Source organism: Nomascus leucogenys, unplaced genomic scaffold, assembly GCF_006542625.1.
Source record: "Nomascus leucogenys isolate Asia unplaced genomic scaffold, Asia_NLE_v1 Super-Scaffold_258, whole genome shotgun sequence".
NCBI lineage: Eukaryota > Metazoa > Chordata > Mammalia > Primates > Hylobatidae > Nomascus > Nomascus leucogenys.
The window spans coordinates 1,405,010-1,428,561 of record NW_022095769.1 but is presented as its reverse complement, the minus strand read 5'-3'; the positions used below and the strand labels follow the sequence as shown (position 1 = coordinate 1,428,561).

Below are 23,552 nucleotides of genomic sequence, written 5' to 3'. Positions count from 1 at the left end.
TAAATATTTCGTACCTGGAATCTTTGTTTTTTTTCTTTTTAATACAGTACCAAGTATTGGGGACTAACCTCTTTCCAAACTGGTGCTCTTGGTGGTAGTTGTATGTGTGGGCAGAACTAGGCTGTTAGTATCATGCCAACCATGGGTACCATCTCTGTGTTTACGAGAGTCAACATAAGCAGAACTCTGTTTTAATTATGTTTTCTTTTTCCAGGAGCTGGAGGAGGGAATGATATTCAGTGGTGTTTTTCTCAGGTGAAAGGAGCAGTAGATGATGATGTAGCAGAAGGTAAGAATGCATTTAATAATGCAAAATTTGGATATATAATTTTTTCAGAAATGTTTCCTACTGAGGGATTTCCTTGAAGCCGACACTGCTATAAATTGAAGATGATTTTGTGTTTATTGTCCAAGAAATGTAAGAACAGTTTTAAAAGATACCTTTCTGAAAAACAGCCTTAAATTTCATTTGTTATTTACGCTTTGTTTTTATTATTTTTTCCTCTGAATTTACATGGAAGGAGCGGTAGATGATGAGACATACAAAATCCTCACATGAAAGCTCTGAGCTCCGTATAAGGGTTTCTTTGTTGGTAAATTCCACATACAAATAAATGGTGATGCATTTTTATATTTGTACATTGTTTTTAGATAAGTAAATTGAAATAGGTGCCATCAACATTTGGCTCAGAAACATTCTTAACAGCATCTTTGATTTTTATGGGAAGATTTTTTAACTACTTTTGAATTTGTCCACTTTGGGAGTGTGATGCTGCTTGGCATATTCTGTGAAGAGATGATAGCTCAGATTATTCATTTTGTTGTCTTTCTGGTCATTTAGGTGGGTAAGACAGTAACAATGCTATGCATATGTCGCTTGTCTTTTAGGAATCGTATATTCTTGTGCAGGTAGAAACTCTGTTTGATCAATTGAAGTACTTAGGTCTAATTTTCTCCCCAAATTTGTTTTCGAACGCGTTTCAGAAGTTTAAGGTTTGAAACTTCAAGGTGGTCTTTTTTTCTTTTTTTTGAGACGGAGTCTCGCTCTGCTCTTTCACCCAGGCTGGACTGCAGTGGCACGATCTCAGCTCACTACAAGCTCCGCCTCCCGGGTTGACGCCATTCTCCTGCCTCAGCCTCCCAAGTAGCTGGGACTACAGGCGCCTGCCACCGCGCCCAGCTAATTTTTTGTACTTTTTTAGTAGAGACGAGGTTTCACCATGTTAGCCAAGATGGTCTTGATCGCCTGACCTCGTGATCCACCCGCCTCGGCGTCCCAAAGTGCTGGGATTACAGGCGTGAGCCATTGCGCCCAGCCGAAACTTCAAGGTTTTGCATTCATTTGAGATGGTCTTAGGCAGCGGAGGCATTTCCCACAAAGTTGTTGCATTGTTTCATTCCTCAGAAATGTTAAAGTTTGAGTTTTAATGATATTGTGTGTCTTGAATTACAGTAGGAATTTTCCAAACAAAACTCAGATAAATTTAAACATGTACTTGTGAGTTTAAAAAATTTGGTGAAAATTCATAAACCTTTTTTCCCTAGATTGTGTTGTCCTCATATTTCTGACCTGTCTGTAGGGTACTGTTTGTTTTGGAGATTTTTTTTGAGGTGGTGGGTGGTAGTCGAATGCTTTTATTTGCTTGTGTCAGTGTCATTCTTAATTGTCTGTTTTAGAGTGCGGTGAATCCTATGGGAAGCCAACTGGCATAGGTTATACTTGTCATATTTTGCAGAGCTCTCTCACGTTCCTTTTCTGTTGGATCGTCATCTGTTTCTTAGATGAGAAACCAGAAACAAAAGAGACTGACTGATGGTCATGCACATAGTGTAAATCAAGGTTTTCTGATGAAGTCAGTGGTGTTTGACTTGTTCAGAAAGGTAAGTGTTAACTTCAAGGAAGGAGTTGTGTATTACTCATGTTGTAACTACATTACGTGTTGAATAGTAGACACTCCAGTATTGGATCATTAGTTCTTTGCAATTGTGTAATACCAAGTTATGAAAGTGCTGTATACTTGGAAAATATTCTTTGGTTGAATTCCATTTATTCCCTTAGGAAAGTTCCCCTAAATGCTGAGCACTGAGGGTACTTGGTTTCTGGAACATAAACTCTGCCCACAAGGAGCTCATAGTTTGCTTGTTAAACATTATGCAGAAAGATCACATGGCTTTTATTTAATCAGAAGAAATTGTTAGTTCAAACTGAACATCATTTACCTACCTGAACCAAATAACTTGTGATATACATTAAGTCCTCCCTTAATATATAGGTTCTGTCAGTAATGTAATGTCAATAGGTTCTGTGACTTTAAGCAAAGAAAGCAACTTACAACAAAACCATTTTTTATCAATACCATAATAAAAGATGCTGAGCAGAAAACAAAAGTCAAAGTTTTCAAGAACCTATTGACATGAAGTTAGGAGATAAATCAGTTATAGTTCCCCTTTGCTGATACTTAGTAGCTGCATTTTTCTACTGATTCATTAAATAATTTTCTTTAGAGGTTGTTAAATATTTTAACTTAAGCATATTCTTAGCATCCTAAAATGCTGATACTTGGTATATACATTTTAGTAAAATAACATATATCTTAGTAAAAATATGACTTGTTCTAATAGGTATTGCTATACAGATGTATTAAGTATAAAAATAATCCAATTTTCAAATGACACTGCTTTAATTTGGGTATTTCTGCATACTAGAGTTTGCATATTATAGTCTTGTTTATTTGACTAAAGGGAGATTTGCTTTTCTGAAGTAAAATAAGATTATTAACACATTCCCCCACCCCCCTACCTTTAGACTGATCTCTTAAACAGGTTACATGTAGCTCAACTTTTACTTGCCTGTTTTCTGTTAATGATACATTTTGATTGTCTCCATATTGCCTGCCTTTCTCCCATCTACATGCAGTCAGCTGCCAGGGCATACCATTTTTACTCTGTAATGCCTTAATCATCTTCGCATACCTGCTTTCACCTCTATTCAAGTTTGCACTCTCCGTCATCCGGATTGCAGTAAGTTCCTAAATTATTCCCTGCTGCTTCGTCCTATGTTTTGCTTCAAAGTTAATCTTAAATGCAGTCCCAGTTTTGTCGTTTTCCTCATAAGTCTACAGTGGATCACTGTATCCACTGGATTAGGAATTAAGTTCAAACATCTCAGTCTAGAATGTATGGCCTTTGCCCAATATACCCTCTCCTTCTCTCAGTTTATTTGCTGCTATGGCTAATGACCCAGCTAAACAGATACTGTTCTTAAAAGGCGTTCTATGCTCTCTCACTTTAGGGTCTTTGTTTTTGCTGCTTCCACCCTGGAATGCCTGACAGTCGTCTCACAGTTCTCTTACCAGGATCCTGCTCATCCCTCAAGTCATGCCTTTAACCTTTTTGCTAATTTCCTTTTTTGGAAATACCTATTTTTAAATTTTTCTTTATAGCACTTTGTTACGTAGATATCATATAGTACCCCACATCTCTACTGTTACATACTACAGAGTTTAGTGCAGGACTGATTTATCTTTGTATCTTATGCAGGCATGAAGCTGCTCTGTCTAGAACAGTGCCTGGCACACAGTAGTTGAATATTTGTTTGAATGAAGGAACATAAATGTTATTGTTCTTAGGTTTTGAAAGGGGAAGAGAAATGGTAAAAGGCAGGATGATTGAGATGTACTTCTAGCAGTCATGGATTTATTTACTTGGTAGGCTTTTTAAAATAAAAACTTAAAACGCTTTCTGCAGAATCTTTGTAGGCTTTTTATAACCAGATTGATGATATACAACCATATAATGCAAAGAAATCAGGAGACCTTGGGTTTTTACCCTAGTTCTAGCACAAACTAGTGTATGTCACTGGGGATAAGTACTCCCCTGCGTTCCTGTGTGTTTAGCAGTGGAATAACAAGAGTGGATTAGGTGATTTCTGCTCTTCCTTGTACTTTAATCTTGTTAATTTCCAAAGGCATCTAAAAACAGCCCAAATTCTTTTTTTTTTTTTTTTTTTTTTTTTTTTTTTTTTTGTGAGACGGAGTCTCAGTCTGTTAGGCTGGAGTGCAGTGGCGCGATCTCGACTCACTGCATCCTCAGCCTCCCGGGTTCAAGTGATTCTCCTGCCTCAGCCTCTTGAGAAGCTGGGACTACAGGTGCACGCCGCCATGTCCAGCTCATTTTTGTAGTTTTATTAGAGATGGTTTTGCCATGTTGGCCAGGCTTGTTTTGAACTCCTGACCTCAAGTGATCCACCTGCCTTGGCCTCCCAAAGTGCTGAGATTATAGATGTGAGCCACCGGCCACAAAATTATTACTACTGGTAATTAATACTACTGGTAAGCTAAATTGTTTGAGATACCGTACTCTCTAGAGGCCTTAAATAAAAAATAAATTATTACTAGTAATATATTTTACATTTTTAATTTTTCTTTTATTGAAAACTTTCTGTCATGAGACAGTAGGTAAGAGCACAGACTCAGGTGCTAGGCTGCATGGTTTGAATCTTGCTCAGTCATCTATCAGTTGTATGGTCATCTCTTTGTGCCTAGCTCCCCTCTCTAAAATGAGGATAACAATAAAACCTGTCTTAGTGTTGTTTTGATGATTAAATGAGTTTATACACATAGAACAGTACCCAGCAGAAAAGAGCCTTAGGATTTAGATATTATTACTTGAACCTTCATATTATTGTTACTTTGAAGGAAGAGTCTTTGGAGTATGAGTAAATTGAGGATTTGTCTTTAAAGCCTACTAAAAATTTCTCAAGGTGAAGGAAATGGTATGTATGTTGTGTTTTATACATACTCTTTGATTCCACTAATAAATTACAAAATACATTCAAAATTAAGCTATAGGTTTAGAGACACATATGAAGCTGGTAAAACTATGAAGAAAAGCTATGAAGTAAAAGGAAAAAGACATACCGTAAAAAGTACTATAAAAGTCAGTATAGTGGCTACCTTTAAGCTGTTGGAAGGGAGTTGTGATTGGGAAGGGCTGGGGAGGCCCTTGGGGGCTATCTTGACTGGATGGTGGTTGTACAGATGTTTGTAAAGACTAACCTGGACATTTTTGTTTCAATTTTTGGTTTTATCTGTTACATTTTACAATAAGAAGTTTTTAGAAATCTAATACTGTACTAAAGGGTTTAGGATGAAAAATGGCAATCCCCTACCTCCCCACTCCTTAATCCCTAGTCCATCTCCTAAGAGCAGTTGTCAACTCTTCCGCTGGATTCCTTGGTGCATCATTTCCTTTTTGGGAATAAAATGGTATTTCTATATTTGTCAATTTTAGTATTTCCAGCTGACTTGCTCCTCTAGTAGATGATAACTAAGCTATTCACATTATCACCCCCATTTCTCTCCCCATTGTGCCCCGATGTTACATCACACACTATGATTAAATTGGACGTCAGTGCTTAAGTTGTTACGACCATGCACACGTTCTCTGCTGAACCAGTAGTGCTCTGCAGTGTTTATTTCATCCTGAAGGTAATACAGTAATTGCTTGTTTGTTAATATGACTATTTGGTTTTTTAAAAAATGTAATCAATCTGGAACGTTACAGAAAGTATGTGGAATAGTATAATGAATTCCTGTCCCCGGGCATTGTCAACGGCCAATGTTGCTCCATTTATGGTTCTATCACTTGACCCTTTCCCATCCTTTTGTTATTTAATAATGTAATACTTGTTTTTAAAATCTGAATTTAACAAAATAGAAAGCCAAGTTCATTTCTTAAAGTCAAACAGTAAGAAATTTTTTCTAATGATTTTGATAATGTGTTTAAATTTTACTTGTGGAAATAAATTATTAAAAATTCAGATACATGTGGATAATCTGAAGTGTGTAATATTTGGTCAGAATAATGGAACAGGCCAGGTGCAGTGACTCACGCCTGTAATCCCAGCACTTTGGGAGGCCAGGAGAGAGGATCTCTTGATCCAGGAGTTTGAGACCAGCCTGGACAACATAGTGAGACCTTGTCTCTACAAAGATTAAAAATATTAGCAGGGCATGGTGGTGTGCAGCTGTAGTCCCAGCTACTCAGGAGGCTGAGACTTGAGCCTGAGAGGTCTGCTACAGTTAGGCTGTGATTGTGCCACTGGTCTCCAGCCTGGACAGTAGAGTAAGACTCTGTTTCAAAAAAAAAAAAAAAGGAACAACTTAACCATTCAAGATAGTTATTTTAATTGTTTTAATGTAGATTTTCATTGTTTAGTAATCTTAAAATATCAGATGTTATTAAATATTTAATAACCTCATCTCCATATTTGATAGTCTTAAACTTTCACAGGAAATTATTTTAGGATATTATCTTATAAAGTCTGATTTTATGAAACTTGGATCCAAGTGCATTGTGTGTTTTCAACTCTTTGCTTTCTGTTTACTTTTGGTAGGATTTAGCCTTGTGGACTGGGTCTTGAAAAATATTTTTTAAATGGTAGAGGCTAAAATATGCCCCAAATAAGGACATAAGTAAAAATTTGAGAAACAGTCCATATTATGATATCTCACACAATGTAATGGTTTTAGTCCATTCCATATGTTTAATTCTATAATATAAACAGAATTTAAGATCATTTCTCTTCTGCATCTCTTTTTTTTTTTTGTTAGAGACAAGGTCTTGCTATGTTGCCCGGGCCGTCTTCTGTGTTTCTTAGAGTAGTATGCATGTTAGATTTAGGCAGTAAGGTAAGTTAGTAGAAAAAAACAGTAGAACCCTGTTGTTTTGTGGATTTAAAAATAGTGGCACATTAGCTGTATTCCGAAACCTAATGACCTATGGTAAAGGTCTTATTTAATATCCTTACCTTGTATGACATGTGACACTTCTTTTCCTTAACACTAGCATTACTACGGAAGTCTAGTAGACCTCACTCAGTACAGTCAAAGTAGTAGTGTAAATTTACCCATTAAATACCATGAATGATAGTATCTGTTTAGCATAAGATAGTTTTCTTGCTTTATTTTAAAATACTGTTTTTTCACATTCATTTGACAAAAAATTATGAGAGATAATGGCCATTGAAAACATTGCTGATGTTTTGTCTTGTTACTAAAATAAAACAAAAATTAGCCTTAGGTGTTTCTTAGTACTCTATAATAGTGAACGAAATATTAAAATCAAGTTCTTGAAAATTGTGGAATAAGCAGAATGATGAGAGATTGAAGCAAAAATGTATTAAATCAGTAAAGAGGTTACAGTGTGTTACATATTTGCATATAAATGTTTGCCTAGTTTATCTTAAAGTTGATTGTAGGAAGAAAGGTAAGTTTCTTAATGCTGTTAAATAGGAAAACTGAAGGATTGGAAATAGCTAAAAAAATTTTAGCTAATATCCTCAACTATAATCTTGTTGCCCTTTGAGGTGATGATGGAAATTATAATTAAGTAATCAAGTATCCATAAGGTGCTTCCTCAGCAGACGGAAAGAAACGTAAAAGCTGGCGGTGCGCGGTGGCTCACGCCTGTAATCCCAGCACTTTGGGAGACAGAGGCAGGCAGATCACGAGGTCAGGAGTTTGAGACCAGCCTGACCAACATGGGGAAGCCCTGCCTCTACTAAAAATACAAAAATTAGCCAGGTATGGTGGCACAGGCCTGTAATCCCAGCTACTTGGGAGGCTGAGGCAGGAGAATCACTTGAACCCAGGAGACAGATATTACAGTGGGCCAGATCGCATCTTTGTACTCCAGCCTGGGCAACAAGAACGAAACTCCTTCTCAAAAAAAAAAAAAAAACATTACGTAAATTAAAAAATGTCTATATGGCATTATTAAAACCCATAAAAGATAAAGAAAAAGACAAATGGCATATTAAAGAACAAAATTTGCAATTCATATAACAGACAAAAGGTTAATCTCTTTAAATTACAAAGAGCTCCTAAATGTCAATTTTTGAAAGACCAATAATACAAGATATGAAAGACAGTTCATGGAGAAACACAAATTAAAAGTGTAGTATAGGCCGGGCACAGTGGCTCACCCCTGTAATCCCAGCGCTTTGGGAGACTGAGGCAAGCAGATCACCTGAGGTCAGGAGTTTGAGACCAGCCTGACCAACATGGTGAAACCCCATCTCTTCTAAAAGTACAAAAATTAGTGAGGCCTGGTGGCAGTACCTGTAATCCCTCCCACTCAGGAGGCTGAGGCAGGAAAATCACTTGAACCTGAGAGATGGAGGTTGCAGTGTGCCAAGATCAGGCCACTGCATTCCAACCTGGATGACAAGAGCGAGACTCAGTCTCAAAAAAAAAAAAAAGAGAAAACGTGCAGTATACTCTCACATCAATGTATTTTAAGTAAAAGACAAAAGCAAAATGCAGGACAATGTATATAATGTGCTATCTTTTGTGTATTAAAAAAGATTGGGAGAAATAAAAATATAAATTCATATTCACTGACATTTGCATAAATAAATTCTGAACAGACACTCAAAAAAACGGTAATAAAAGTGGTGCACTGAGAAGAGAGAATGGGGCAATTGGCAAGGATGGAAGAGAGATTGGGCAGTATGCCCTTTTTATACTGTTTTTGTTTGTTCGTTTTGAGATGGTGTTTCGCTTGTCACCCACACTAGAGTGCAGTGGCTCACTGCAACCTCTGCCTCCCGGGTTCAGGCAATTTTCCTGCCTAAGCCTCTGGAGTAGCTGGCACTACTGGAGTGTGCCACCACGCCCGGCTCATTTTTTGTATTTTTAGTAGAGACGGGGTTTCACCATGTTGGCCAGGCTGGTCTCGAACTCCTGACCTCAGGTGATCCACCCTCCTTGGCCTCACAAAGTGCTGGGATTACAGGGATGAGCCACCGCGCCCAGCCCTGTTTTGATTTTTGAATAAGAAATTTTAAATTTAACCCCCCAAAATTTAAAAATTGATCTTAAATTTGTATAAATGAAATCACTAAGGAACCCAACCTAAGTTTAGAAGCACACAGGATATGAAGGTGCTTCTTTCTCAGATAGTTTTTGGAACAATAAACTGCTCTCTAATTGTTTTCCTTAAGAAACTTTTTCCAAGGAATCATGCTTCTCCACTTACATAAGAAATGATTATTTTTTGAGACAGAGTTTCACTCTTGTTGCCCAGGCTGGAGTGCAATGGTACAACCTCTGCCTCCCAGGTTGAAGTGATTCTTGTGCCTCTGCCTCCTGAGTAGCTGGGATTATAGGCACCCACCACCATGCTCAGTTAATTTTTGTGTTTTTAATAGAGACAGGGTTTCACCAGATTGACCAGGCTGGTCTTGAACTCTTGACCTCAGGTGATCCACACGCCTCAGCCTCCTGAAGTGCTGGGATTACAGGCATAAGCCCCTGCACCAGCCAGAAATGATTTTTTAAGTAGCATAAGATTGTTTAAATATGAAAATATAAAGGATATAAAAGCTATCAGAAGAGGAAAAGCTATAGAAGAAATGCCTCTAAAGCATGTGAAGATAGATAGCAGTGGCCAGAGCAGGAGGAAGAACCCTGGGAGACCAGACAGAGCTAACGTCTAATGTCTGACAGGAAGGTGTTATTTTTCAATAACTCTGGAAGAACAACAGAGAAACTACAGGATCAGGACAGAACGGTTCTTTTGTATATGGTACTGTTTAATATTAACATTAACACACTCCCCAGAGATTATATTTTAATAGACTGTATCAGGAACTAGTTACAAAGTGGCATGCTGGTTTCATTTGTTTGTAGACAAGACCTCCCTCTGTTGCCCAGCATGGAATGCAGTGGCATGATCACTCAGCCTTGAACCTGTGGCTCAAGTGATCTTCCAGCCTCAGCCTACAGAGTAGCTGGGACTACAGGTGTGCACCACCACATCTGGTTACTTTTTATTTTTTGTAGAGACAGGATCTCTCTCCATAGCCCAGGCTGGTCATGAACTCCTGGCCTCAAGAGATCGTCTCACCTCAGCCTCCCAAAGCACTGGGATTACAGGCATGAGCCACTGCACTTGGCCTATATGCTTTGTTAAGAAAGACATTCACAGCCAGGTGCAGTGGCTCACGCCTGTAATCCCAACACTTTGGGAGGCAGAGGCGAACCTTGCAGTCAGGAGTTTGAGAACAGTCTGTCCAACATGGTGAAACTCTGTCTCTACTTAAAAAAAAAAACAAAAAAAAAAACGCAAAAATTAGCCAGGCGTGGTGGTGCACGCCTATAATTCTGGCCAAGATCGCACCACTGCACTCCAGGCTGGGTAACAGAGTGAGACTGTCTCAAAATAAAAACAAAACAAAATTTTTTTTTTTTTTTTTTTTTTTAAAGAAGACATTTACTAGTCAAAAATGTAAGGCCAGGCACGGTGGCTCACACCTGTAATCCCAGCACTTTGGGAGGCCAAGGCGGGCAGATCACAAGGTCAGGAGATGGAGACCATCCTCGCTAACATGGTGGAACCCCGTCTCTACCAAAAACACAAAAAATTAGCCAGCATGGTGGCGGGCACCTGTAGTCCCAGCTACTGGGGAGGCTGAGGCAGGAGAATGGCGTGAACCTAGGAGGCAGAGATTGCAGTGAGCCCAGATGGTGCCACTGCACTCCAGCCTGGGCAACAGAGCGAGACTCCATCACAAAAAATAAAAATAAAAAATAAAAGTGGCCTATTTCAGAATCTCTGCAGTAAGATAACACACTTGATCAGTAAGGACCTGCGTGCATGGATCTTCAAAAATGAGTTTCTATCTATTAAGGACTTGTGATACATCACACCTTCAGTCATTGCCAAAAACATGCCACAAAATCACTTCACCCCACCCCCACCTGATTCACAACACCACAGTGGTAATATAGCTGGACTCTGGGATCCTATCCCCAGAGAACAAAGCCATGGAGCACTTTGCTGCTCCCCCCAACTTCCATATTTAATCCTCCTCCAATAAATAAGATCAGCTTACCCTGCATTTGTGCTTCAGAAGCCTCTTTCTGGGTGACGTTTTCTTGGAATTTATCCGAATTTCTTCTAGGTCATGGAGAATATCTCTGATTTTCCCTGCAGCTGTGTCAGAAGTCACCAGCTTTGGAGAAGCCATGGAAAGATCCATCCCAGAAGAAAAAGCCTATTGATGAACCATTTAAAACTGAATAAATGGAAGTCCCCTATGCAGTCTATCAACTATTATATTCAAGTTTTTCTATTCATCTATAATTTTCTATTTAATTCCCAGCAAATTTTTAAAAACAAAATTAGGCCCTCAAAAAATATGCCTTGAAAACAATCTGGAATAATACATAGTACAGCAAAAATATCAAAGAGTGGTTATTTCTGGGTGATGGGGTTATGGAGCATTTTAATTTGCTTTATTTAATGCTATGTGCTTTCTAGTATTTTGCACAATAAACATGGATTTCTTAGGTAATACCAAAAAAGTTTAACATTTTTAGGCACATCTTATAGGGGCTTTATAAAATAAATACTACAGATAGTTACTGAGATAAACCATGGAGGTCAGAATAACCTTTTCGGCTGGGTGTGGTGGCTCACACCTGTAATCCCAGCACTTTGGAAGGCTGAGGCAGGTAGATCACCTGAAGTCAGGAATCCGAGACCAGCCTGGCCAACATGGTGAAACCCTGTCTGTACTAAAAATACAAAAATTAGCCAGGCATGATGGCAGGTGCCTGTAATCCCAACTACATGGGAGGCTGAGGCAGGACAATCACTTGAACCCGGGAGGTAGAGGTTGTAGTGAGCTGAGAAGATCATGCCACTGCACTACAGCCTGGGCGACAGAGCGAGACTCCATTTCAAAAAAAAAAAAAAAAAACCTTTTCCCACCTCTATCATTAAATCATGTCACTTCGCAAGAGCTCCCTCTGAAATTGCCTGCATCCAGGTCCTGCTTTCTGGGGCCTTCAACACATGCTCCCTGATTTTCTTTAGCCTCAGGTCCTGTTCTTCCCCAATACAGCCCTTTATCTGCTCACCAACTTCAACCCGACTTTCCTTCCCACCTTTGCATAATCCACTCCCCATTCTTTCCACCAATCAAAATACAGTAGTATTACACTTATTGAGTGTTTTCTACATGCTAGATATTGCCTTTCTCTCATTTGCATAACAACCTCACAAAGTAGGTTTAACAACCTGTAAAAGATCTCCATTTTACAAAAGAGGATGAAGTTCATGAAGGTTAACCAAATTGCCACAGTTAATTATAACATCCCTTTTCTGACAAAGAAAAGGGAAGATGGGGCCGCTAATTTGAAGATGACTAGTCCCAGGTGGCTTTTTTCCTACTGGTATCCACCCCTGCAAGCTTCCGGCTTGATTATCTATGTCTGCAGCTCGATTTTGCAGGCTGCTCTTTGTTAGAAAATGATTTGGGGGCTGCTTTTCATTAAAAAGAAAAACCTTACTGAGGACTCCCATACCCTCACTGTCTGCCTAAGTAGTTTCTTCTTAACTCCTCTGTCATTTTGACACTATCCATTTGAAAAGGTGAAGCACACTGAGGTCATCCATGGTTGAGTCTGTTTGGCTTCATTTAGAATCACAGGAAATACAGTCATGGCTGGTCAAGCTTGTCCAACCCGCCGCCTTCTGTCGTTGTTTTGTTTAGTTTTAGGCTTTCGGCGGCTTGAAATCACGGTTTTTAGTTTCTGTCTCTAGTGATAAGCAGAAAAAAGGGATGAGGAAGGCGCTCGTTAAAAGAAAAACTTCAGCTGAACTAACTTTAAAAGAGTTTGAGCAATGAACGATTTGTGAATCGGGCAGCCCCCAGAATCACAGCAGATTCAGAGAGACTCCCGTGCTGCCACGTGGTGGAAGATTTACAGACAGCAAAAGGAAAGTGACCTACAGGAAATGGAAGTGAGGTACAGAAACAACTGGATTGGTTACAGTTTGGCGTTTGCCTTATTTTAACACGGTTCAAACAGTTGGCTACATTTCTTTGGCCAAAACTTAGTGACTGGCACAGGTGTGGGCCACCGTTGGTTTATACCTCCAGTTGTTATAGTTCATGATGTATAGAAATACCTTTGGGCTGAAATTAAATATGTAAGGAAGCCGCTTGAGGCTAAACTTAATAGGCTTTAGTGGCTTAACCAGAAACAAAAACTAAGAACCCATGACTGTATTCTCTCTCTCGGACACCCCTGCCACCCACTGTCATAATTGATCTTGGCCAAGTCAATTATATATTATCATTGCTTACAATGAAGGAATTGCGCTGATTGACATAGCTAGCCCTGATCCATCTCAGATTAGGAAATATAAGAGGCTCATAAATTCTTCCATTCAAAAAATGTGGTCAGTTTTCGTGTAAGTCACTTCCAGGTAACTAGGTTCATCTAACCTCGGTGGTGATAGTAAATCATAAATTACATAAGCTACAATAGGCATACTGTTGCCATTTCTGGTCAGCCAGTGTCCTGACGTGTGCTTTTTGGTGTACCACAATCAAGACATCTGTGGGAACTGCGGCTGGCTGGCTCAGTGAGGCACAGGCAGCGGGGCAAGATGGTAGTGGCCGTTCCACTGCAGGCATGAACCCTGGAGCAGCTGCGCAGTAAGCACCTGCCCAAGAGGGACTTTATCAAGTTTCTGCAGGACCACAATTCAGATTCATTTCTTGCAGAACATAAATTATTAGGAAACATTAAAAATGCGGGCCAGAGAGCTAACAAGGACCATTTGGTTACAGCCTGTAACCATCTTCTTGAAACTGCGTGTTTCAAGGGTATCAATACTGTGTTTGCAAGTGAAAAATGTGAAGCTTAATGAAGATACACCCAAATAAACCCAAAGTCTGGAGAGACTCTGGCTGAGGGTCCACCAAAATATGCAAAATCAGTTCTAAAAACCCGAGATAAGGCCGGGTGCATTTGCTTATGCCTGTAATCCCAGCTCTTTGGGAGGCTGAGGCAGGCGGATCACCTGAGGTCAGGAGTTCAAGACCAGCCTGACCAACATAGAGAAACCCCGTCGCTACTAAAAATACAAAATTTACCGAGCAAGGTAGCACGTGCCTGTAATCCCAGCTACTTGGGAGGCTGAGGCAGGAGAATCACTTGCACTCGGGAGGTGGAGGTTGTGGTGAGCCGAGATCGCGCCACTGCACTCCAGCCTGGGCAACAAGAGCGAAACTCCATCTCCGAGGTCAGGAGTTTGACGCCAGCCTCGCCAGCATGGTGAAACCCCATCTCTACTAAAAATACAACAAATTAGCTGGGCATGGTGGCTCGTGCTTATAATCCCAGCTACTCGGGAGGCTGAGTCAGGAGAATCGCTTGAACCCAGGAGGCGGAGGTTGTAGTTAGCCAACATCGCGCCATTGCACTCCAGCCTGGGTGACAGGGCAAGACTCCGTCTCGAGAAAAAAAAAACAACAAAACTTCTTTACCCTGATCCCAGCTTTTCAGAAATGTAATCCCTTATAAATCCCTGAAGTCCGAAATGTTTTGCGCTACAACTGTGTAAAATACTGGTCAAGAAGAACTTTTTCCTTTTACCTCATGTTGTAAACTAAATGGCTGAATAAAAATATATCCAGTTGCGGGGGGCGTGGAAAGACATCTGTGATAATTTAATGAATGTGTGAACACAAGCTGAGGTAAAGGAAGTGAATTCGAATGGAGTACTCAATAAAAACTCAGCATCCTGAAGGAGGCATCTGTTGCCTTTGACCAGCATCCCTTTCCCCTCTATTAAAAATAGAAAGTTGTTTGAGGCCAGCCTGGCCAACATGGTGAAACCCCATCTCTTCTAAAAATACAAAAATTAGCCAGGTGTGGTGACACACTCCTGTGATCCCAGCTACCCTGGAGGCCGAGGCATGAGAATCGCTTGAATCTGGGAGGTGGAAGTTGCAGTGAGATGGCGCCACTGCACTCCAGCCTGGGCGACAGAGAGACTCCGTCTCAAAAAAGAAAAGAAAAAAAAAGCAGTCGTTTGTGCAACTACCTCTGGCTCATTTCTCCTTCGCAGTTGTAGTTTCCGAGTCCTCCTGTTCAGCGGCTCCGTCTTCCTGCCGCGGCGCCTAGGCGACCGCCCAGGACCACAACTCCCACAAGGCCCCGCGCTCGGGGGGCGTGGCCGAGGAGCCAAGCGAGCCGGGGGCGGGGCCGCCTGGGGGATGAAGTGGGGGCGCTCGCCTTTCCTGCCTCACTCGCAGCTGCCGGGTGTCAGGGAAAGAGTCGTCTGCCTCCGGACCGGAGTGCAGACCTCTGACCCTGGAGTCGCTTGGCCGCTGGGAACCGTCCCGTTGGGTCGTTGCCTGGGCCTCCCGCCGTTACCCGGCCCCGAGGGGCCCGGCTGGCCGCGGCGTGAGGAGAGGTCAGCATGAGTCAAGGGGTCCGCCGGGCAGGCGCTGGGCAGGGGGCAGCGGCCGCGGTGAGCTGCTGGTCACCCTGAGCTTCCTCCGGAGCGTCGTCGAGGCTCAGGTAAGCCCGAGTGATGGCGGGCCGGGAACCCCCGGCCGAACACCCGCGGCCGCTACACACGGGCCGTGGCTGTGACGCGGGGAGGGCCGGGCCTGGCCGGGCCAGAAAAGAGGTGATTTCTGGCGAGCAGAAAACCCAGGGAGCACAGACCTGACCGTCCAGTGCGGGAAACATCTGCGAACCGCCCTCAGGGTGGGGGGACGGCGACACTCCGGGTAATGGCAGTCAGGAGGATGGTGACGGTCCCCCTGAGCTGTTTTCGTTTTTTTCCCCTCGGATGTTTTAAGCGGCTGGGAGTGTGGCGGGAGATGGGACGGGCATGAACCACCTCGACTGTCTTGAGAAGGGAGCGAGCGCCAAGAGAAACGGTGACGTCCTTTCCTTCAGGAGTTAGCGAGGGAGGGAGGCTGAGAGTAGGGGGCACTCCCGAGGCCCCACCAGGCGCAGGGGATTGGGAGGGGACAAGACTTAACTCGAACTATCGGACTAGAGCTTTCTGGGCTTTTACCCTTCCTCGAGCACCTTCCCTTGCTCAAGATTGCTTTATTTTTACTCAACTGAGCTGTGTCTGCCAAGTGGCATCTCCAGGTAGGTCCCAATACGAGACTGGGGGGGTATGAGTCTGGTGTTGTGGCTCGTGGATGGAGGCTCTGGCAGTCGTGAGGTGCTGGCTGGTTGTTGATGTGAAGCGATGATTACAAGTGTTCTCAGTGTGCTAGAAATCTGAGGCTTAGCTGACCAGATCCTTTCGCCTTCAGAGAGGTGCTTGCTTCTATTCAGTAGAATTTGAATTGATTGCCAGGTGGTGCTGCCTGTTGTCTGCACGTGCTGCAAGGTGGCAGCACTGCTAAGGGCCAAAAAAAATAAAACGAAGGTCTCAGGTGGCCTGATAATTAGGGGAGATGTCATTTGAAGCAATTAGTGCTCATCTAAGAAAAACTGAAGGTGACTGTGAGTGTAACCGTGAAAACATGTTTTTCTGAATTGAGTCACTTTATTTCATGGTTTTATGGTGCCCTGCACTAAATCCCAGAGTGCCTGAATAGTCCGTTTGTGTCTGTGTTTGAACCATAAAAATAAAAGGGGCAAACTTTTGGTATTGGGGAACAAGTTAAAATGCAGATTCTCTGGCCCTACCTCCAGATGTATTGATTGGATCTGGAATGTGGCCCAGATATCAGCATTTTAAACAAACATTGCAAGTACAGTAACTGTAGCAAAGTTATCTTTTGATTACTTCTTGGACCTCACCTGGAAAACACTGAGATAGAATAGATAGTGGTAATCTGGGCAGACTTATGAAAGTAAATTTTCCAAATTGTCTTTGGCAAAATTATTTTCTAGTCACTAGTTGAGTGTTTCTGAGTGACATTTACAATGAGATATTTTTCTGAAGTGAGATTTCCCATTTTCTCTTTTTATATAGCACATATTAATTTATGCTTATCTGTCTAGAAACTTCATTTTAGATTTTTTCATTTACCACTAATTATGTGTAATTAATGTTTTATAATTTCACCTGTATTTTTAAAATCCTTGTGTAGAGATGGGGACTTACTATGTTGTTAGGCTGATCTTCAACTCCTGGCCTCCAGCGATCCTCTTTGGCTTCCCAGGTGCTGGGATTACAGGTGTGAGCCACTGTGCCTGGCCTGCCCCTGTACTTTTAATTTCATTATATCCAAATGAATATAAATATAGTTCGACAGTTAAAGATTTGTGAATATTTGAAGTAGCATTGTGCCAAACAGTCTTCCAAGTGAATATATTTGGTTTTTGTTGCCAGCAGTACTTTTTCTTTTTTTCTTTTTTTGAGATAGTGTCTCACTCAGTTGGCCAGGCTGGAGTGCAATGGCATGTGTTGGCTCACTGCAACCTCTGCCTCACAGGTTCAAGCAATTCTGTCTGCCTCAGCTTCCCAAGTAGCTGGGATAACAGGTGCTTGCCACCGTGCCTGGCTAATTTTTGTGTGTGTGTGTGTGTGTTTTGTTTTTTAGTAGAGACAGGGTTTTGCCATGTTGGCCGGGCTGGTCTTGAACTCCTGATCTAAGGTGATCCGCCTGCCTCGGCCTCCCAAAGTGCTGGGATTACAGGCATGAGCCACCGCGCCCAGGACGCCAGCAGTACTTTCTACTGTGCTGTTTTTTTGAGACGGAGTCTCGCTCTGTGTCGCCCAGACTGGAGTGCAGTGGCGCCACTTGGCTCACTGCAGCCTCCACCTCCTGGGTTCAAGTGATTCTTCTGTCTCAGCCTCCCGAGTAACTGGGACTACAGGTGTGTGCCACCACACCTGGCGAATTTTGTATTTTTTAGTAGAGATGGGGTTTTACCATGATGGCCAGACTGGTCTCGAACTCCTGACCTCAGGTAATCCACCCATCTTGGCCTCCCAAAGTGCTGGGATTACAGGCGTGAGCCACCATGCCTGGCCTGATCACCTTTTAGATAGTACTTTAATCTGTAACATGGTTACACGTACATTATCTCATTTTATTTGATACATCTCTCCGAAGTGGGACCATTGAGGTAATTGAAGTTCAAAGAACTTAAATGTCTTAATTGAGTGACTTTACAGTGGAGCCCTAATGTGGAACCCCTTCTGGTCTATACAGTATGTTGGTATTTTCAGTTCTCTCTAGTATAGAAAAGGAGAAGGAAAATAGGAAAATCAAAAAGTGGAATTCAGCCAGTTCTTTGACTTCATCCATATAATAAATTGGTAGAAAACTGATAAAGGGAAGAATTAGGATTTTTGAAAACTATCTCTGTTCACAAGAAATCAAAGTCATTTAAGGAGATACATATTTTAAATGTTATCTCCTTCCAAAATAAAAGCAGAAAAATATTTTCGAGCGCACAAAATGATACACGTTTGTATATATCATGCCCCATTATCGTATAAATGAAATGTAAATATGCTTTGGTAAAGCACTGGAAACTAAAGGCATAGTGCGTACAAGTGATATAACAATCTTCCTTTAAAAAGTAATTTCAATTAGATATATATAAGTTTTTCTAAATGCATTTCTGAGGTGGCATAAAATTGAGGAATGCACAGAGCCCCTCAATATATGAAAAGCCAGAAACTTAGAACTCAAATAGTGCTATACCAGTCCGTTACTCTGAGGGCTTCTCCTGAACCCTAAAGATCTTGAGCTACTTTAACAGTTGCATGGAGTGGAGTGGGCAAGAAATAAGCCCATGTCTGCCCAGTGAGAGGAAACGAATAGGAGGCTCCACCATAATTCATTTCTCATTTACCCTTATTTTGAGGATGTAGCTGTTTGGAGCCTGGACTTCAAACAATTACATCCTCAGTATAAGGGTAAATGAGAAATGAAACCCATTCTAAGTAAGGGGAATAAAAGAAACTTGCTGGGAGAAGCAGGGAAGAAACTTTGAGAATTTGTAACCATGAGGCAGTCCTCACACAGGTTTGCAAGCCAAATATTTATTCTGGGAAAATTCATAGCAGTCCCAGATTTGTATGCCCTGGGTTACCAATAAAAGCAAATATCCATCACCTCTGGAAGAATTTATTTTCAATTCAAACCTTGAAAAATTATTGAAGATAAAGTGCCAAGGAGAATAAACAGCTAGCAGTAAAATATCACAAAACACACAAGGAAACAGGGCACCACGAATCAGATACTAGACAGAGACAACAGAAACAAACACATAATGACCTTAGGTTCTGAAATTATCAGATAATTTAATATCACTATGTTTAATGTGTTCAAATAAAAAGAAACTTGAAGTATAAAAGGGAAAAATTTTAAAGAGTGGCCAAAAAGATTTTAATAATAATGAATTAGAAGTTCTAGAACTGAAATTTAAAACTCAATGGATGGATTAAATAGCTGATCATATCCAGCTGAAGAAATGATTATTGAATTAGACAACCATTTCGTGTCTTTTTTCTTTCTCCTTAATCCTCCATCACCTTTTCATCTATCCTTACTCTCAGTTCATACCTTACTAAAATTGGAGCAATCAGAAGAGAAATTCCATAGAGTAACCCACATCTATCCATTTACTAGTCTCTGTACCCACATATTTTGACTTCCTGTTGGTTACTGTTGATGAACCTGTGCTTTTATCAAAGGCAGTCCTTTCACTTGTATGTTAGGTCTCATTCCTTCTTTCCCACTCACGGACATGGCTACAGTAATCTTCTCTTTCTTTACTGGATCATCAGTTTTTCCTTCTCAAATGCAATTTTACTGTCATCTTGTATTAGTCCATTCTTTTTTTTTTTTTTTTTTTTTCCTGGAGTAGAGTCTCACTCTGTCACCCAGGCGGGAGAGCAGTGGCTCAGTCTCAGCTCACTGCAACTTCTGTCTCCCAGGCTCAAGCCGTTCTTATGCCTCAGCCTCCCAAATAGCTGGGATTACAAGCTCCTGCCACAATGCCCAGCTAATTTTTGTAGAGATGGGGTTTTGCCATGTTGGCCAGGCTGGTCTCAAATTCCTGACCTCAAGTGATCTGCCTGCCTTGGCCTCCCAAAGTGCTGGGATTACAGGAATGAGCCACTGTGCCTGGCTTAGTCCATTCTTGTATTGCTGTAAAGAACTACCTGAGACTGGGTAATTTTTAAAGAAAAGAGATTTAATTGACTCACAGCTGTACAGGAAGCATGGCTGGGGAGGCCTCAGGAAACTTACAATCGGGGAAGTGCTGCACACTTTTAAACAACCAGATCTCATGAGAACTCACTATCAGGAGAACAGCAAGGGGGAAGTCCATCCCCATGATTCAAACACCTCCCACCACCGAGATCATGCCACTGCACTCCAGCCTGGGCCACAGAGTGAGACTCTGTCTCAAATTAAAAAAAAAAAAAAAAAGCATGAAGTTCCTAAATAAAGGCTCTCATCATTTTTAACAGATATGACTTTATCTGCTTACCTGACTCTGGAGGGAATACAAGACCTACCTATATCATTTAACATGCTAACAGGTTAAACAAAGGTTTATATCCTTGGGCCCATCAGTCACAACTTTTCAGATTTCAGTTAAAGATGAGCAATCTGAAATAGCAAAAAATCCAATCTCCAAACTGAGCTGAACCAAAGCTAACTAGAATAATTCTTTCTAAGATTACTAGTATGTAGTGACTCAGATATTGGAAATCACCAAACAATGAAAAAACGGCTTAGAAGCCACTGTGCTCCCACCTGCAAGTTTTAATAACAAAAGAAAAGAAAATCTCGTTTAATTACATAAAGTTTTTCTCATGTCAACCTTGTTGATATGTATGAAGTATGCCGGGAAGAAATTTTTTTTTTAATAGTAGATATTTAAGAAAATGTAAACATTATAGAAGAAATTTATTAAAGGACTCCTAGCGCTTTTATTATTTAGGGTTGCTTATACTAACCCTACTTCCAAAAGACTCAGCAAAACTTGAGTCCTGATAAATCCAGCTTTTCAATGACAAACAAATTACTCAACACATTTGGCCTTCTCTTGCGCCCTCTTCTGGATAAAAACTGTTCCTCTTTAGGTTTGTGAGTAATGTATTACCAAAGCCTACCTCAACATGTTACAGACAAATTTCAAAAATATTGTAATGTTTTCTTGGTTATTACCATTATGCATGTCAAAGCAACAGTACTGTGACCAAACCATACACTCGCCCCAAATTGTTTACATTCTGTCAAAACTGCTAATTCCAGTTTCCTCCTCTTTATCCACCCCTTCCAAGATAAGAAATATTTGGAGGAATACCACCTTGAATGGTTCAGGGGTTGCTTCTTTATGTAGAGAGAAGTCCGGCAAGAGTATATTAACCTGACCGATGCGATACAATTTTTCAATCTCAACACTAATATTGCCTTATGCAGCCATAATATGGTAGTATTTTCTCATCTTTTGAACAAGATGTAATGCTAAAAAATCTAGTTATATAGTCCCTAACAGTTTTTAAACTGTTCCAAATCTTTAGGATTAAACACCTAAGTCGTGTGTATGTGTTCACTTCTATTGCATACTATCGGGTCCCTACGAAGTCCCAAAATGGAAAATCTAACATTCTAATTTCAGTCTTCAAGTTACAATCTGCAATTAAAAAGCACTTAGTTTTTCTCCAGCTCTCAACAATTCCTTCTATCAAATTTGATACGCTGGGTTTAAGATACGCTTTCTTAGGCCGGGCGCGGTGGCTCACGCTTGTAATCCCAGCACTTTGGGAGGCCGAGGCGGGCAGATCACAAGGTCAGGAGATCGAGACCATGGTGAAAACCCGTCTCTACTAAAAATACAAAAAAAAATTCGCCGGGCATGGTGGCGGGCGCCTGTAGTCCCAGCTACTCGGAGAGGCTGAGGCAGGAGAATGGCGTGAACCCAGGAGGTGGAGCTTGCAGTGAGCCGAGAGCGAGACTCTGTCTCAAAAAAAAAAAAAAAAAAAAAGATACGCTTTCTTACGCTTCATTTCTCTTCGGCTTATAAAGAGCCCTTATTTTTTAAAATCTGCGTGGATTATAAACTTTTAAACTCACTTCTCGTGAAATACTTTCACAAGACTGCGGGGTCCGGTGCCCAAAAACGGCGTTTAGTGGTGGAAATGACCCGTGAGATGAGGGGTCCCAAGAGCCCCCACCCCGAGACGGGGAGCCCCAAGGCCACAGGTGGGCTTGGGGTGGCAGGTGAGGGGCACTTCCTCAACTTGGCCTACCTACCCACTCCTCGCTGCCTGCAAAAGGGTCTCGCGACACCATCCGAATCGGGATTCGCTAGGCCTTCCTGAGTTACACCTCAAGGGATTTTTTTGGGGGCTAGGTATACCCCATCTCAGGGCCCCCAAATTGAGATAACTCCAGGGACGCAGGGAGGTGAATGGGAAAAGAATAATGAGGTTTGGACTTGCAAGGCCGACCCAGCGGATCTCCCTTCAGCCGGGGCCAGGAAGGTCACGCTGGCCTGGCTGGGCCTCTCCCATGCTGGAGGGAAGGAGAGGGAGCTGCAAACCCCATTGTTCAGCCCTAGCTCTAGAATGAAAGGGGCATCCCCAGAGCTGGAGGGGACACACACACACACACACACACACACACCCCGACGCAGTCCGCGCTTTGCGGATCCAGCCCCACCCCCATCTCCCTCGTCCTCCACCCCCAACCCCCTTCCCCCACCCGTCCTCCCTCCCAGACCTGTTTTCTTCTTCGGCGTTTCCTGGTGCTGCTGGAGGGTGTGTTTCTGCTCATGTTTCAGCGGCTTTGGCTGGGCCTTGGGGCTGCCCTCGGCTCCATGCTGCAGGTATTGGTGAGGCTGCTGGTGATGATGGTGGTGGTGGTTGTGGCTGTGGTTGTAGAAATACTAATGGTGGTGGTGGTGCGGCTGCTGCTGCTGCTGCTGCTGAGGGTGATGGTGCAGATGGTGGTGGCTGTGATGGTGCTGAGGCTGTGGCTGGCTGAGCTTCTCCTCCATTGAAAGCGGCTGGGACTCCCTGGCTGAGGCTGCGGGCTGTTGCACCGTCACGCTCTGAGACCGCTTTTCAGGGCTCACTCAGTATATCTGAGCGCGTCTCGCCAGCGCACTGGTTAACCGAGCGATTCTGCGAGATTGGCAGCCACGATCCAACAATCAGGAACCACGCTGTGCCGCAAGCCCCGCCCCCAGCTCAAACCGTCTTTCCTTCCCCTTCGCCGCTGCCGCCTAGCCAACGCCACTTACCCTGTGCAATCTCACAGGGCTGGGCCTTCAACGTCAGCACTATGGCTCTCTTTCCTGTCGCTTTCTCTCCTTCACCACACAGTTTGTGAACAGCACTTTCTACACTCCTCGCTGGCAAGGAAGCTCGTGTCGAGGGTAGCAGATTCCACTGGCGATTCCACTGGCGCTGTGAGCCATCTGCTGGCTTTGCACCTCTTAGAATCTGGTGTTTTTTTGTTTTTTGTTTTGTTTTGTTTTTATCCTTTTCCGGGTAACCAGAAAGGGAAGCTCAATTCCCTTTACCCCGAGACCACTAAAGGGGCAATACAAAAAGAGGAAATAAATACATTTTTAAGCATACAAGAGCTTCACAATCCAGTAGATCATTTTGTATTCTGGAATCATTTTGCTTTGTATTCATATGCTAATCTCTTCCTTTCCACAAAGGGATTATAGGGTTCCACAATGGGGTATCTGTGTAATTTTCTAAAAGGGCACAAAGGGTTTAAATCA

At 42.1% G+C, this 23,552-nt stretch overlaps 1 protein-coding gene across 1 annotated transcript in view; it reads left to right on the top strand.

The window, feature by feature from the left end:
- Positions 1-23,552, top strand: part of LOC115833557 (protein unc-45 homolog B-like) — a 60,805-nt gene that overhangs the window by 1,886 nt on the left and 35,367 nt on the right. Inside the window, exon 2 of the mRNA XM_030807953.1 lies at positions 215-289. The gene's annotated coding sequence lies outside the window, so the exon portion shown is untranslated. The remainder of the gene's footprint in view (positions 1-214; positions 290-23,552) is intronic.